This window comes from Paramisgurnus dabryanus, chromosome 4, assembly GCF_030506205.2.
Source record: "Paramisgurnus dabryanus chromosome 4, PD_genome_1.1, whole genome shotgun sequence".
NCBI lineage: Eukaryota > Metazoa > Chordata > Actinopteri > Cypriniformes > Cobitidae > Paramisgurnus > Paramisgurnus dabryanus.
In genome coordinates this window covers 51,316,095-51,333,935 of record NC_133340.1, presented here as the reverse complement: position 1 = coordinate 51,333,935, position 17,841 = coordinate 51,316,095, and the positions used below count along the sequence as shown (strand labels likewise).

Sequence of the window (17,841 nt, the reverse complement as noted above, 5' to 3'; positions counted from 1 at the left end):
CACAACAACAAAGTGTCAATTTTAAAATGTTATAATAAATTATCTATATGGTATTTTGAGCTAAAATGTCACATATGTGCTCTGGGGACACAAAAGATTTATTTGATTTATTTTTAATCTTAAAAAAGTTTTGTGCCATGGCACCTTTAATGACATGTATTTATTTTCTCTGACCTCATCACGCACTGACGCGATTTTCACGCATCTCCGCGATAACAGGTAAAATTATAGACACAAGTTTACTTTACCGTAGGTAAGGTGACGAGGCAGGGTACAAGTGATTAGTAGTCGTGACACAGTAAGGACAATTTTCTCACACGAAAGAATAATGGATTAACGACGATACTAACGAATGATGGATTAACTGGCTCTGTCAGAAATAAAAAGCAGTCTATGTGTGGAGGCTACACGTGTTATTGAGGCACAGCGGAGAAAAGGTAAGGTAGCAGCGACTGGGCTTGTGTTGAACTGAGAGCAAATGCAATGAAGTTTAATAGTAGGTGTATATGTATTGTATTAGTGCAACAGTGTTTTCTTGAGCAGGGGTTTTCAAACCTGTCCTGGAGGACCACTTGTACTGCACATTTAGTATGTTTCCGTTTTGTGACACACACATCATTCAGTTGTCAACACAACCAGTTCAGGGGTCTCATTTATAACGCGTGCTTAACTTTACCCACAAAATGGGGCTGGAAATGTGCGTAGGACAGTTCCCACGCAAAGTTCGTGATCTGTAAAAAACTAACTCATGTACTCGTGTACACAAACTTGCAGGTGAACTGTGCTTTATAAGGGGGGCTTTGCTTTGTTTTATAAGTCTTAATATTTTTTGGCTTTTGTGCGGACATAGACTTTTAGTAAGGACTTTTTTTGCAGTCTTCACTAATGTGTGTCTAATGGAGACATGTAAAGTTTGCACTACTAGTGGTCGTCCAGGAGCGGTTTAAAAACTACAGTACAACCGTCTCCATTGATAAATACCTACCCTGCCATGCAGGTGCAATTTGCAGTATGGATGTAGCCTTCCCGCTTGTTGATCACAACCCAGGCTTGGTACATAGAGGTTTTTTTCCCTTGGCGCTGGCTCGGTAAAACCTCCGCTTTTAAAACACAAAAGTTATCATCTATATCACTATATAACACCGCCTGGACATGCCCACAGACTACGTAATTATACGCGTCTAGCGATTTGTAGGCTCTTAGTTTTTCACGAGTGTAAACACTCGGCTTGTCCACCAGATAGCTGTATATAGCGGGCCAGTGAATATCTGGCCACTTGCTAACGTTTTCTTCCCACTCTGTTAGGAGCTCGGGGTCAGGCAGACAATACCCATTAGCTAAAACAAGTTTATTATGGTACTGTTCCTGGTCCTGTGGTGATAAAGACAGTGCATACCGTGACAGAACTTGCCGCTCTATTAGCCGCGCCATTTTTCTGACCCCAAGCTGCGCGCGCATCCAACCTAGGCGTTCGATGTTTACAAACATTGAAGGGGTCTATATGATCATTCTTTTTTTGGTTTGTTTGTTTGTAACGTTTATCAATGCAAGCCAAAATCGATCTGCAAATCCTGAAGGCAAGGCACGTTGAACATGTAACCGTTTTCTCAGCGGTGGTGGGGTAAACATTTGCTAAGTTAGCCTAGACCAGCCCCTGTTTAACTTAAAGTTACTTGAGTTATAAAATGTATCAATCTTCCCGCCCGACTTGCTTGGAGTAAGTTAACGTTATGTAAACGACCGGTATTCACAAGAAGCCTTAAAGTTTTATAGCGAAGTGGTTTGATAATTAAGTTAATATATTTTATCAGTTGTATTAGCTATAAAGTTATTTATATCTGTGAATTAATTCGTATTTTTATCAGTTTCTAACAACACGTACATGACAAAAGGCTAGCGTAACGTTAATAACGTACGTTAAGTTACTTACCAACACGAACAAACTGAGTCTGACAGACAAATTAACTTAAAGCCAACAATTAAAAAAAAAAACATTATAAATTAACATAAACGTTATGTTTACGAATTATATTATTTACATGTTAATGTAGCCAGGCAAGGCCTACCAGTACGGGGGTGTGGTTGGCTAATTAGTCCAAGACTTTTTAAGCAGGCACTGGGCAAGAGGCCTTGAAATGTGGGCCTTGTTTTGAAAGCACATGGGATGGTGCTGCTTTGTTTGGCTATGTGGTGAATTTGCCCCAGATGAGGAAGGCCAAGTTTATTATTTTTGTTTTGGTTGAATTGTTTATTTAAGGGGATTTATTTTGATTGTATGGGAAAATTCTGTTTGTTTATTTAGATGCAGATGAATTGAGTAATGCTAACTGGGTATGTTGACCGCTGCCTGTGTAGGTAAATATATAGGCGTTGCTTAGTTTTTTTTAAATAAGATTGCATGAAAGGTTTAATTTTGAATTTCTCTTTGGAAAGGTGTTTTTGACACTCTGATCTGGATAAATGTTCAAAAAACCAACTGATTGTTATATCTGCTATTTGCCAATGAAGGTAAATGTATTTAATATTTTTAAATAAAAATGAGTGTACAGTTGGTAACCATGGTTTTAAATGTTTAGTGTTTTTGTAGTGTTTTAGATTTGGATAAAACCTGGAATGCTGATTGGCTGCTTTTTGGGTAGCTGATAAAGGTAAAGTTGTGTTTTTGGTATCCTACTTTTAAGCTAATAAATGAAATGGGGCAGTTGGTAACTGTGTTTAAGAAAATGGAGAGCGGGTTAAATCTTTGCGTGTGAGGGAGAGCTCCCTCACTACCTCCCACACTTTCGTGCGCCTCACGCGCTACCTCCCACACCTCACACGCTACCCCCACACCTCACACGCTACCTCCCACACCTCACACGCTACCTCCCACACCTCACACGCTACCTCCCACACCTCACACGCTACCTCCCACACCTCACACGCTACCTCCCACACCTCACGCGCTACCTCCCACACCTCACGCGCTACCTCCCACACCTCACACGCTACCTCACACACCTCACGCGCTACCTCCCACACCTCACGCGCTACCTCCCACACCTCACGCGCTACCTCCCACACCTCACACGCTACCTCCCACACCTCACACGCTACCTCACACACCTCACACGCTACCTCCCACACCTCACGCGCCCTCTCCCATATCTCCCTCGCTACCTCACACATCTTATGCGTGTCAGGGGAAGCTCACTCGCTACCTCTCACATCTCCCTCGCTACCTCTCACATCTCCCTCGCTACCTCTCACATCTCCCTCGCTACCTCTCACATCTCCCTCGCTACCTCCCACACCTCACGCGTGTCAGGGGGAGCTCCCTCGCTATAGGTATACTTACTAGAAATGTTCGCGTATGCGGACCGCGGTCGTCGGCTACCGCGCGGACCGTCCGCGGGAAGATGACCTTCATTTTTATAGTATACCGTCGTCGAAGACACCATTTGAAGATAAACGTAGGTGTTTATGGTTGCAATAAGCCCTCAACCGGACAGACTGGAGTGATGAAATCATCTGAAAATCTTTAAATAATTTGAATAGAAAATAATTAGAGAAGATATCTGTTGTTCTGTCGAAGTCTGTTCCCTCTGTCTCTTATAGCGTTTTCATCACGTTACGTTTATAATTTATTTAGAAAGATTAAAGTTTCGAATGAGTCCATAATATCAATAATGTTACTATTTATTAAAGTTTTCATATTTTTTTCGTTTTCTATTACTTCTTTTTACCTTCTATCTTAGCCTATGTCTTCTTCCTGTTTGTTCTAAATTATGATGTTTAACGTTACTAATAAATATATAAACATAGCACACGCACGCACGCACGCACGCACGCACGCACGCACACACACACACATTCTGGTTTCCATGTTTTGTGGGGACATTCCATAGACGTAATGCATTTTATACTGTACAAACTGTATATTCTATTCCCAGTGGCGGAGCCAGAGGGGTGTCCAGGGTGGCAGACACCCTTGACATGTCACTGGCCACCCCCGTGTGCCACCCCAAATTTAATGCGCTACTTTCACTTAATCGCTATGTTTATTTTCGACGTGCGGCAGCGCAGCACAATGTTAAAAACAAACATTATGAATATTAACCCTCCCTGTGTTCGCGGCGCAAACTCTTTATTTTTCAATCACTGCGCAAAGAGACTTGGATTACTCTGCTGATTTTGGACATACAGATATGATTTATACATCATTTAAAACGTTAAAGTGTCATTTTTTTGTGTGTCTATAAAAACATGTTGTGCTTTTCACAAAATTAAGAAAATATACATAATGCGCATTCTGTTATCTCTCCATCAGTGACGCCTTTTTAAAAACGCGTCAGAAAAATTACTGTAACTTAACGAATACTTTTCATACCATCAAAAGATAAATGTCATGTCTACATAATGCTTGGAATCTCTTTAAAATGATGTAAGTGAAGTCGTACATTGCTAATACTACATGATTTCACTGTATATGCTGGAAGTGTGGTAATTTTCTTGTGGACTGAATAAAGTCTAAGATTGCCAATTCTTATTACAACAAAACCCAGCACCATGTTTTCATTCTTGACTTGATCTGTATATGCTACTGTATGATTGTTAATTCGACTGGATTGCCACATTGAACTTGAAAGCGCGACGCGCATATCCGATAGTGCGCCTGCACAGGCAGAGCATAAACGACTTCATGTTCGCGTCTTTTTGGCTTAAACGGACAAATGCTCATATGTCAAAATAGCTGTCTTGGTGATTTTCATAGTAAACATTTGGTTACTGTACGTCTTAAACGAATAAACATTTTATTGCATTCGGTCTTAGCCTAACCTGTTGAAGTCTCTCTGTCATTAAAGTTAATTAAATATCAAAAGAAAAAAGAAAACTTTTGCATCTTCTGTATCTTCGTAAATAAAGATTAATCCAAACATCCTTTGTGTTGAGCTCTGCTATCTGAAGTAAGATTAAAGCGTAACTAAACCCCTGGTCAGAGGCTGACTCCACCCACTGCAATATTTGAAAAATGCAAGAAAAGTGGGCAGATCCCAACGGAGATAGAGGGGACGAACTAAGCTCGTATCAAGTGTGTGGTGAGATCGTAACAAGGGCGTGGTGAGCTTGAACCTGCTTACGTCACGAGTCATTTCTTGGACCCAACATCCAATAGGAAAATTCAACTGCAGTAGCCACCGTTCAACCTCAAGAGGGCAGCACTCAGACGTTTTTACACCATATATTGTAGTATTGAAACACTTTATATCCAAATGTCAAAAAACTTACTAAAATCAATGAACAGCACTAATAAAGCATCATTCTTACAGATCATTAACTAAAAAAAGTTGGTTTGGGGTTTAGTTACTCTTTAAATAAGTAAGTAAAATTCTGTCATCATTTTTACATCCTTATGTTGTTCTAAACCTGTACGAATTTATTTTTTTCTGATGAACACAAAAGAAGATATTTTGATAAATGATGGTATGCACACAGCTGTAACCATTGGCTTCCATAGTAGGAATAAAAACAACATGATGGAATTCAATGGATATACACCATTAATTGTGTGCTTACCATCATTTATCAAAATATCTTCTTTTGTATTAATTAAAATAAAATACAGGTTTAGAACAACATAAGGGTGAGTAAATGACAGAATTTTCATTTTTGGGTGAATCCCTTTAACAGACAGTAAATCAGATGTAAGAAATACAGTAGAAAAATTTAAAATTCACCCTTATTATGTTTACATCTAATGCGATCATTTATGCTTTCTTGATACATGGTTACACGTCATTTTCTTTTATGGTCTATGGACCCCCTAAAGTAGCTTTGGCCACCCCCTGGCCACCCCAATAAAAAAATTCTAGTTCCGCCATTGTCTATTCCCCTTACCTACCCCATTCCCTAACCCCAACCATCACAGAAACCCTTCTGCTACTTCACATTTTCAAGAAACATCATGTTGTTTGATTTATAAGCTAGTTTCCTCATGGGGACATCAAAATGTCCCCACAAGGTCACAAAAACACTGGTATTCCTATCTTTGTGGGGACAATTGGTCCCCGCAACGTGATAATTACCAGGTACACACACACACACACACACACACACACGATGTAAAGTGTTAATAATATATAAACAGGCCTATACAAATTAATTTGTATGTAAACATAATAGTTTTAGAACAAACACGTAGGCTAAACATATAAGGAAGAAATTGAAAACAGGAAATGATGAAATATTTAATAAATGATATTATACAGAATACATGATAGTACTGCTCTTATAAGTACTTCAGCGATTCATACTGTAAAAATAATTGATTTACCAATAAAGAACAATACATATACATTACATACATGCACACATCAGTAGCCAAGCCATTTAAACTTTTAATTTATTTAAAAAATAAATGTAACTTGATGAAAACGTTATAAGAAACATTACACTTAAGAGAAATATAGGGGAAACATACTCCTACAGAACACAGGATCCATAAAAATAACAGTTTAACGCTAAAACACCCCTATTGCGGAGCTGTCACCAGTTGGGCTCCGGCCACAAAAAACGTCATCTCTGTTTGCAAACACGCAAAAGGTCTATAAAAAATAATTTGTGCACTACATTAGTTAGCAATTATTTATTGTTTGCGCTTTTTGTGATGGCTGTTGAATAAGTATAATGATATATTTTTTTCTGCTGGAGCAGATTGTGAAGAAATATGATGGTTCAGTATTTTACTTATTTTACAGGATCTTTGTTTCTTACCATAGTTGTAAAAGTATTCAAAGCCATAGCCATTATTTTACCCTGCAGTTCAACTTTGTAAACCTGCGAATTCTTCATTAAATGAACATTATTATGTAAAGGATATTGCGGTGTGGACATTGCTTATTCCAATTCAAGCTAACATATTAATTAGTCTCTCTCATGTCTAATAAGCCCGCTCTCTTCCCAGTTCTGGGTGATGATATGTGTTTAGATGGGGTTCATTTTGCTTATAGGCCGTCTTACATGTGACATCAAAGTACCGTAAGCTTGATGTCATACGCCATTTATACATTTGTTTGAGCTATGAATAAAATAAAATAAATATTTTCTCATTTTATTTGGTTCATCTTATTTTAGTGGGTAGACTAAGTATCTTATGGCTAAAATATATTTTATTTTAATTCATTTAATTTTAATTCATTTAGCACATTTGCATCTGATGTTTCGGGGCGCAGAATCAGGCACAAATGGGTTAAACAATATTTGGAAACATGGAAGCCTCCACACCTCGCTAATCTTAAAGTATTGCCGGTAGGTGCCCTCCCAAGTACTTGGACAACAAAATGCAATTCATCTTCTGTAAATTATTTACAAATGGCCATCTCTAACATACTTGGTTGCACGCGTGTCTGAACTTTCATAAACCAATATAAGTCATGAATAAATAATAATAAAACAAGCCTCACATCAAGAGCAAATTTTTTTTTTGACAGAATGCAACAGAAACAGCCTAACAACCATCAATAATACCGACTTAACACACAGAGAAAGCGCGTGAGAGTGTGGAAGGTGGTGCGTGAGGTGTGGTAGGTAGCGAGGGAGATGTGGGAGATAGCCCATGAGATGTGGGAGGTGTGTGAGGTAGCGAGGGAGATGTGGAAGATAGCCCATGATATGTGGGAGGTGTGTGAGGTAGCGAGGGAGATGTGGGAGGTGTGGGAGGTAGCCCATGAGATGTGGGAGGTGTGTGAGGTAGCGAGGGAGATGTGGGAGATAGCCCATGATATGTGGGAGGTGTGTAAGGTAGCGAGGGAGATGTGGGAGGTAGCCCATGATATGTGTGAGGTGTGAGAGGTAGCACGTGAGGAGTGGGAGGTGTGTGAGGTAGCGCGTGAGGTGTGTGAGGTAGCGCGTGAGGTGTGTGAGGTAGCGCGTGAGGTGTGTGAGGTAGCGCGTGAGGTGTGGGAGGTAGCGCGTGAGGTGTGGGAGGTAGCGAGGAAGGTGTGTGAGGTAGCGCGTGAGGTGTGTGAGGTAGCGAGGGAGGTGTGGGAGATAGCCCATGATATGTGGGAGGTGTGTGAGGTAGCGCGTGAGGTGTGGGAGGTGTGTGAGGTAGCGAGGGAGGTGTGGGAGATAGCCCATGATATGTGGGAGGTGTGTGAGGTAGCGCGTGAGGTGTGTGAGGTAGTGTGTGAGGTGGAGGAGGTGTGTGAGGTAGCGCGTGAGGTGTGTGAGGTAGCGCGTGAGGTGTGGGAGGTAGCGCGTGAGGTGTGTGAGGTAGCGCGTGAGGTGTGGGAGGTAGCGAGGGAGGTGTGGGAGGTAGCGAGGGAGGTGTGTGAGGTGTGTGAGGTGTGTGAGGTAGCGCGTGAGGTGTGGGAGGTGTGGGAGGTAGTGAGGGATAGGGCTGTCAAATTTTAATTCGAATTTCGAATATTCGTCGAATGTAAAAAAAATATGCATATTCGAACTTAAAACTTTACATTCGAATTTTACCTGTGTCAGGAAGCTCACGCAACATGATGATGACGTAACTGACGCGGATTGTTATACAGAGCGTTAGCGGCTCAGCCAACTATGCGGAGCAAGCCAGCGTTATTCATTTGAAAAATAGCAAGAAAAGACAGTGGGGATTACGAGTTGGACAGAATACATATTAAAAGGGCGGTGTGATGCTTCTTTGGTTTTTGGAGCATCAACTGGAATTCAACCGCAAAGTGAAACTAACTGAGATGACAGAATTAGTGTCGTCTGCTTCTAAATGCAGTTTTAAAGTTTAAAATAACTGATCAACACGAAAGTGCCATAATACAGCTGCTTGTTTAGCAACATTAAAACCATATGTGCATCTACAGAGTCCACACCGCATATGAGAGTTGCAATGTAACGCAGCGGTGGCTTTATTTTTATAACTGACTGGAAACTTGACTTTCACCTGGACATTTGATATGCAAGTTTTTCATCAACATTATCTGCGTGAAATATAAACATGATGATCATCTGCCAACTCGACTGTTTCAGCACGTACTCTATGTTAATAACGGAGAGTCTGCTTTATTAACGGCTTCGCTCTGCGCGTAAGTTAAACATTTTTGTTCTGTACTTTATTACTCGCATATATTTCTACATATTTTCAACCAAGGTACACACAAAATATAATATAAGTTGTTGTGAATAGCGTTTAAGCTTGACAAAATTTAAATGACTAATGATCTTTCCCACTTATTTTGGCTTAAATAAAGATTCATTCGTTTTCATACTTTATTAGAAACACATAAATGTATCTACTTATTATATAAAATGCCCTATATTAATATGCATTGTCTATGTATGGCATTCGTTTTGTACATTTACAGGTGCACAAATATACTGGTTAATTTTGATTTCATTACACCGTTGTGTTCTGTATTGACTGAGGCTCTGTACATTTTTTTGTAAATTTAATTAATGTATAACACACGCTGGCTGTTGAGGCATTTTGCACTTCCAGATATCTATGTGCACTTTTGTTCCTTTGCATATGAATTTAAGAAATTATGTTTAATTTATTAGTGTTTATAACATTCGTTTTAACGAATGCTGTGCATGATTTGTTTATATTATTGGGGCTTTGTGCTGCGCCCTCTTGTGGGCTTTTAGGAGTATTTTCTCCAAGATAATGTAGGTCTTTATAATTCGAATATAATTCGAATTTTATTATTTTTCAAGGACGAATTTCGAATGTACTTGTTCAGCCATTTTGACAGCCCTAGTGAGGGAGGTGTGTGATGTAGCGCGTGAGGTGTGGGAGGTAGCGTGTGAGGTGTGTGAGGTAGCGAGGGAGGTGTGTGAGGTAGCGAGGGAGGTGTGTGAGGTGTGTGAGGTAGCGCGTGAGGTGTGGGAGGTAGCGAGAGAGGTGTGTGAGGTAGCGCGTGAGGTGTGGGAGGTAGCGAGGGAGGTGTGTGAGGTGTGTGAGGTAGCGCGTGAGGTGTGGGAGGTAGTGAGGGAGGTGTGTGAGGTGTGTGAGGTGTGTGATGTAGCGCGTGAGGTGTGTGAGGTAGCGTGTGAGGTGTGTGAGGTAGCGTGTGAGGTGTGTGAGGTAGCGAGGGAGGTGTGTGAGGTAGCGAGGGAGGTGTGTAAGGTAGCGAGGGAGGTGTGTGAGGTGTGTGAGGTAGCGTGGGAGGTGTGGGAGGTAGCGTGGGAGGTGTGGGAGGTAGCGATGGAGGTAGCGAGGGAGGTGTGTGAGGTGTGTGAGGTAGCGTGTGAGGTGTGGGAGGTAGTGTGTGAGGTGTGGGAGGTGTGTGAGGTAGCGCGTGAGGTGTGGGAGGTAGCGAGGGAGTGTGTGAGGTGTGTGAGGTAGCGTGTGAGGTGTGTTAGGTAGTGTGTGAGGTGTGGGAGGTGTGTGAGGTAGCGCGTGAGGTGTGTGAGGTAGCGCGTGAGGTGTGTGAGGTAGCGCGTGAGGTGTGTGAGGTAGCGCGTGATGTGTGGGAGGTAGCGAGGGAGGTGTGTGAGGTAGCGCGTGAGGTGTGTGAGGTAGCGAGGGAGGTGTGTGAGGTGTGTGATGTAGCGCGTGAGGTGTGGGAGGTAGCGTGTGAGGTGTGTGAGGTAGCGCGTGAGGTAGCGCGTGAGGTAGCGTGTGAGGTGTGTGAGGTAGCCTGGGAGGTGTGGGAGGTAGCGTGGGAGGTGTGGGAGGTATTGAGGGAGGTGTGTGAGGTGTGGGAGGTAGCGCGTGAGGTGTGGGAGGTACGAAAATTAACCATGGTTTTACTACAGTTAAAACCAAAAAAACATGGTTACTGTAGTAAAACCATAGTAACTCCAAAATAACAATGGTTTTGACAATCTTGTTTTTAAAAACCATAGTAAAACCATAGTTAGTGTAGTAAAACCATGGTTTTGCTGATAGTAATAAATACACAAAAAAAAAACATGGTTACTACACTTTTACCACAATATAACCATGGTTAATTTTCGCAAGAGGTAGCGCGGGAGATGTGGGAGATAGCCCATGAGATGTGTGAGGTGTGTGATGTAGCGCGTGAGGTGTGGGAGGTACGAAAATTAACCATGGTTTTACTACAGTTAAAACCAAAAAAACATGGTTACTGTAGTAAAACCATAGTAACTCCAAAATAACAATGGTTTTGACAAGCATGTTTTTTTAAAAACCATAGTAAAACCATAGTTAGTGTAGTAAAACCATAGTTTTGCTGATAGTAATCAATACACCAAAAAAACATGGTTACTACACTTTTACCACAATATAACCATGGTTAATTTTTGTAAGAGGTAGCGCGTGAGGTGTGGGAGGAAGCGAGGGAGGTGTGTGAGGTGTGTGAGGTAGCGCCTGAGGTGTGGGAGGTACGAAAATTAACCATGGTTTTACTACAGTTAAAACCAAAAAAACATGGTTACTGTAGTAAAACCATAGTAACTCCAAAATAACAATGGTTTTGACAATCATGTTTTTTTTTTAAAAAACCATAGTAAAACCATAGTTAGTGTAGTAAAACCATGGTTTTGCTGATAGTAATCAATAAACCAAAAAAACATGGTTACTACACTTTTACCACAATATAACCATGGTTAATTTTCGCAAGAGGTAGCGCGGGAGATGTGGGAGATAGCCCATGAGATGTGTGAGGTGTGTGATGTAGCGCGTGAGGTGTGTGATGTAGCGCGTGAGGTGTGGGAGGTAGCGTGTGAGGTGTGGGAGGTAGAGCGTGAGGTGTGGGAGGTAGAGCGTGAGGTGTGGGAGGTAGAGCGTGAGGTGTGGGAGGTAGAGCGTGAGGTGTGGGAGGTAGCGTGTGAGGTGTGGGAGGTAACGCGTGAGGTGTGGGAGGTAACGCGTGAGGTGTGGGAGGTAACGCGTGAGGTGTGGGAGGTAACGCGTGAGGTGTGGGAGGTAACGCGTGAGGTGTGGGAGGTAGCGCGTGAGGTGTGGGAGGTAGCGCGTGAGGTGTGGGAGGTAGCGCGTGAGGTGTGGGAGGTAGCGCGTGAGGTGTGGGAGGTAGCGCGTGAGGTGTGGGAGGTAGCGCGTGAGGTGTGTGAGGTAGCGTGTGAGGTGTGTGAGGTAGCGCGTGAGGTGTGGGAGGTAGCGCGTGAGGCGCACGAAAGTGTGGGAGGTAGTGAGGGAGCTCTCCCTCACACGCAAAGATTTTACCCCATCTGGGAAAATGTTAATGTCTGAATAAAATAAATGATGTATTGTTAATTTTTGTTTGTTTTTTCTGTTTTAGTTAAGTCGATTGCTGTTTCTCCCGTGTTTTTGTTTAGTTCCCTGGTCGGCCGGTCTCAGAAGTGTGCTGCATGGTGGCAGCAAGTGTACATTGTGAACTGTTTGTGTACGAGTCAGGTTGGCTGGGGTTCTGTTATCTTTTTTTTTTTTTTTTCTTTTTTATTGATGACCATCTTCCCAGCCTTATGTCATTAGCTCGACTCGTGCTTGTATTCTGTGTGTGCATCCCTTTGGGGTATGGGATCCATGTTTGCTGTGGTTTTCTTTGAAGTTATGAGTGAAGGGTTATGTTTTGAGTTGTTTTCTATTTGAATTGTGGTGTTTATTTCCATTGATTTTTGGTTCTTTCTTTTTACTGTCATTAAAAAATTGAAGTTTCCTAATACCTTGAAGGTTTTCCACACACAACAGAACCAGCTACTATAGAGAGCTTTGAGCTGGTGGTTAACATCTTTAAGAGCTGAGATTAATTTTGTATTAATTTATTTAAATAAATCATTTCATGTCTGTTTAATTGTGTACATTATTTTTGCCCTATCATTTGTAATAAACCTTTTTTGTTGTACTTTGAGTAGTCCAAAGGGTTTTGATTTTGTGCCTGTGCATTAAACAAGGTATTCTCTTTCAACTAATTTTGAAGGGGTGGCGTAGTGCTACATTAATAATGATGTTAAATGCGAAGAAAATGTTGAAGTGTGCCTGAGGGAAAACGGTCATATGATGAAAATGGCGCTCACGTGACGTACGAATGGCCTCGCGACCACTGTCTATGCTCGCGACCAGCTCGCGTTTGCGCGACAGAAGGGTTCCTGCTCCAACCTGCAACCATTTGAATGCAGGGATAATAACAAATAACCAAAGTTTAATAATATTGCTGGATTTTTTATAATGGTTAATAAATGATGCGTGTAAATTTACACATATTTATTACGTCACTGACATTGTTTTTTATTGCGTTTATTTCTTTTATATTGATTGAAAATGAAAACCTTATTTAATTTACCTAAAATTTGTTTGTGTTTAACACTGATTTATGTTGTTTTTCTGTTTAATATTAGTGTGTCCTGGTAAACGTGTGCTCGGAAACATGCAGATTACAGTATTTACAGAGCCGACCTTGAGTCACCCACTGATGGATAATCTGTTTACCTAAAAACAGGTAATGTGAATTCATTATATTTGCAATGTTTATTCAAGTATATAATTTCACAAATATTAAATATTATTAACAATTATTATTAATAATGTACATATTAAATTATATTATACATGTTCAGTTGTTCTGTTAAGTTATTTGAAGGATATGCATGGTAGATCAATTAGATTATCTTTCTCACTAGCTATAAGCAGCATGCTATATAAATGTTCCACTTAAAGGTGTAGCGGAGGATTTTCTCGAATTTTAGAAAAGAAACGCCGTCTCCGCTTTAAAAAAAAATGCAATTGCGCAACACTCCAGATTGACAACTAGGAGGACCAATAGTCTTGATGATCCACCCGGAAAACCTAAATTCTCTGCAATACCTTTAATGTTTAATACTCTTTTACCTTGATTGTTAGGGTGGTGTTCATACAAAGCAACTTATTGCTCATCTGCTTGAGAGAAAGTTACTGCTGGGGCTCTCCTGCTAAGGTTGTCTTAATTCTAAAAAGAAAATAAGTCATTTAGGCTTAGGTCATAGCAAGTTTTGAATGAATGACTTCACAATCTGTTTTAATAATGTTTATTTACAGTGTATTTTATTCCACTTACCTGAATCGTGCAGAGGCTTGATGTTTAGTCCACCGGTTGTCTTCTCCAACCTCTGAGTGAAGCCACCACGAGTGGTCGTGTTAACCAATTTTTTTAATTTTAGTGCACAGTGAGTGTGTCTACATAGTCTAAACGCTTAATAAACTGATAACGTGTAAGGTCATTTAAATGCATAAAATGGTTTTCTTTTATAGGGTAAAGCCCATAAATGGCAAAAACTGATTGGCACAGGTAGTTTTTTTGCTCTTAAACCAGATTTTAACGTCTTTTTTGCCGTTTCGTATGTGCGTATGTCTCCACCTGTGATAGATAAACTTCACAAATAAAAGTAAATTAAAACGCTTGAAACATGTTAATGTAATAAGCTGATTTTTATAATATCATAATAAGATAATTGTCCTCTTATTATGTGCATGTAAACATACGCAATGTCTTTGTTTATCCTTTGTCTCAAGTCACACTGAGTGTGAGAAGTAATTTGTCCAGTGCTGTCGTGAAATCTAATGATAACTGCAATTCCTTCAGTCTAACATGATGGTTGAATTACACACAGATAAACTCCCACTTTATAGACCACAAGATTTGAGTTCAGGCAGATTAAGATAGTTGATTGAGTTTAGTTGTTATTGTTTGGCTGTTGGCTCATATTATTATTGATTTTGACAATTTTCTTACAGCCCTTGTCTGTCAAAATAATGCAACCTCTGGTTGTGAAGCACATTTTAAACTGATCTTCATTCTGTCACTAGCCCACCACAATCCATGTTACCAGCTGTGAAAGTGCAGGCCAAAAATCTTCCTTCACCTGTGGGCCTCTACCCACATGTAGATAAGGTAATGAATTATTTGATTACTGTCGCTGTTTCTGTCACTGGGGCAAAATAACTGCCCTAGAGAACATGAAGAATAGCCAAAACTGTGGTATTGCGCTAGCCCTAAAAATTTGAGAATTTTGATGTTTCTAACACATGGTACAACCGCTTAGTAGGCATGGGCCAGTATAAGATTCTGGCGGTATGATTACCTTTAGCAAAAATACCACGGTTTCACAGTGTTGCGGTATTCCCATTGCTACACTCATTTTTTTTATTTTTAAATGGCAGGTAAAAATAAAGCCTTTAAATTATATATATATAATATTATATATATAATATTTTCGAAATGTATATTACATGTAAACATCAAATCAATCACAGACCATTTTAGTGGTTTTGTAACCTTGACTGTTTAAAACCACGGTGTACCTTAAAACTGGTAACCAGCCCATGCCTACCGCGTACTATCTATTATTAAGGTGGTTGACAGGTCTGTTTGCATGTTATTGCATTGGTAATAATTTATTGTTTATAGTCCAATATTGATTGTGAGAATTATTTAAATTTCCTTAAAAATGTTCTAACATCTTTTCCTTTCTTTTCTTAATGCAGCACTTCAGGAGAAACCTGCCTGTGATCTGCTAAGATGCACAGATTCAACTCTGGCCCATTGTCATCCCAACACCTCATCTGCCATCAGTTTCGTTTAGTGTCGGTCTATTGCAAAAGTTCTTATAAACTTTAAATGAGACTTTGTGTTAAGCAGGGGTTTCCAAACTTTTCATTCCACAACATATTAAGCCCAGGATACACAGCAGGATTTTTGCAATCCAATAAGACCTTATCACACTGTGTGACAAGGATTGTTTAAACTTCAGCAGTAGACTGTCGATGAAGACACCTATTGCATCTGAAGCTGCGACATCTGTCATCAACATGCGCTAGTGGTAAACAAATACAGGTATGCAGGTCGTAGAAGCAAACACATTGTTGATGTGCGATGATCATGCTGAACTTCTTACACTGTCAAAAAACTATCGTAGGTGTCTTTGGTCCCAGGACTGGGAAAACAGACGTCTTTAAACCTCTCACACTGTACGAGATAGGACCACCAATTAAGAGCCACGATCACAGAAATCTCCACGATTGTTTCACGATTGGTAATCTTTCATCTGGGACAGCCAAAAATCGTGCCGTGTATTATGGGCTTTAGACAGGTGTAATCTTATAGTATATCAAAACCATTGCTAATAATTAATTGGACAAACCATCACTACAATGCAACACTCACTATCTTACGGTGCGACCCACAAGTGGGTCTTCACCCACAGTTTAAAGTAATTAAAGTCACATCTAAGTGTTATGGAACAGTTTGTCATTATATTCACAGTATTACATGGTTCTTTCAGCAGTTACTACGTTACAGTGCTCTTAAAGTGTCCTGATCAGCTTTGGGTCTTGTGAAGTAATGTAATGAGAACGTGATCAATTGCTTTGCAGTATTTTGTTACACTGTGGCTGTAATCATATTAACACATAGGTTAAACATTTTATTCAAATTTGGTAAACAAACTAGTCAATATAATTCATGCTGTGATGCTGGATTAAACCTGGTCAAATGATTGTGTATTGTGTTTTCAATTTTTTATGAGGTTTCTTCATCTATATAAACATTCTCAATATCACCTTTGGTTTGCTCAGAGTTTGTTCAGATGATTTTTAAAACTAAATGTTTCAAGCTTAGATATATAACTGTTGACAAACACACTTAATGTGAGTCACACCCAGTAATTATAATGAGCAGGAATTGCAGTAAGCAGGGTCACCTTAAGATAATCAGCTTGTTGGCAATTGTTTTATTTATTTAAATGTATAACTTTTTTCATTTCAGACTGATAAAACAGTCAGAGGGGCAGTGGCTGTTGGCAATGATGTTCTTGTGTGTTTTGTATTTGTTAATATTTTGTAGTCAGAAAGAGTATGAGATCACCTTTTCTTGTGCATGGTGCTTTATCTACGGTAAGTGCCTTTTTAACGTTTTGGATTAAACGCAAAATGTCTACATTGTTTTTTATTATACGTGATATGGGCTTTTATTAATTATATTTAATTATATTTTTGTTTCAAAATTAAAATGCCAACCCTTAAAAACATGTTGACTATATTTTTTAAACAATTAAACAAGACATTTATTTAAAAAATGAAATGAGTTGGAGGTCTTTGCTGATTCGTCTGCGTTTGATCGGATTCAAGACCAAACGGAGATGCATTGCAGGCAGGTAGTTCCAACCCTATTCAAACACACCTGAAAAATCAAATTAAAGTCTTCAGGACTACTTCGAAATTAATTTCAGGTGTGTTTGATTAGGGTTAGAACTAAACTACGCAGGACAGTGGCCCTCCAGGACCTGTGCCCGGTTGCATGAAACTTCTTAAGTGAGGGTTTCCCTGAGGGAGAAAAAATCCCTGAGGTAAGGGATTTCACTAAGAGCGTTGCAAGAAACCTCTTAACTGTCACCCTTACCTAAGTGTTTATACTAAGCGTTTCACAGTACTTTCTGACAACATACGGCAAAGACCGCCGCGGTTGCTATAGTTACCGCCTCTAACAGTAAACAGAACATAACGAACCACAAAGCCAAACCCTTGCTAAAATTACACTTTTATTAATATAATTGTGCTATGGAGAGTACAAACGTAACAGAAAACAAAAAACGTAAACCAAACTGGACAGAGGACGAAAAAGCAATTCTTTTAGAAGAATTCACAAAAAGAAAAAACATTCTCCAAAGCCGCTATAACCCATCAGTCACTCATTCACACAAATCCTGGCAGGAGATAACAGAAAAAATAAATTCAAGAAATCTTGCTGTCAAGCGAACAGTAGAAGAAGTTATGAAAAAGTATGAAAACATAGTGGTGAGTTCAAGAAAAGAAATTGCAAACAATAAAAAAGAATCCGGAAAGACCGGTAAGTAACGTTCATGCTCCTGCCTGATAAATTGTATCAAAAGGGTATCGCGCTTGGTATGGAACAATGTTACACCTGTTTTGTTATGTAAAGGAGGAGGGCCGCCGCCACA

The 17,841-nt window shown here is 40.0% G+C and overlaps 1 long non-coding RNA gene across 8 annotated transcripts in view; it reads left to right on the top strand.

Moving 5' to 3' along the window:
* Positions 1 to 16,443, top strand: part of LOC135786097 (uncharacterized) — a 34,078-nt gene extending 17,635 nt beyond the window's left edge. Inside the window, exons 2-7 of one of the 8 annotated variants that reach the window (XR_010546853.2) lie at positions 2,434 to 2,508; positions 2,577 to 2,648; positions 12,192 to 12,307; positions 13,249 to 13,349; positions 14,693 to 14,777; positions 15,371 to 16,443. This is a non-coding gene — a long non-coding RNA (uncharacterized lncRNA). Of the gene's footprint in view, positions 1 to 2,302; positions 2,352 to 2,433; positions 2,509 to 2,576; positions 2,649 to 12,191; positions 12,308 to 13,248; positions 13,350 to 14,692; positions 14,778 to 15,370 lie in introns of all 8 variants that reach the window. The other 7 variants (XR_010546849.2, XR_010546852.2, XR_010546855.2 and 4 more) reach the window with 7 other exon arrangements.
* The last annotated feature ends 1,398 nt before the right edge of the window (positions 16,444 to 17,841 follow it).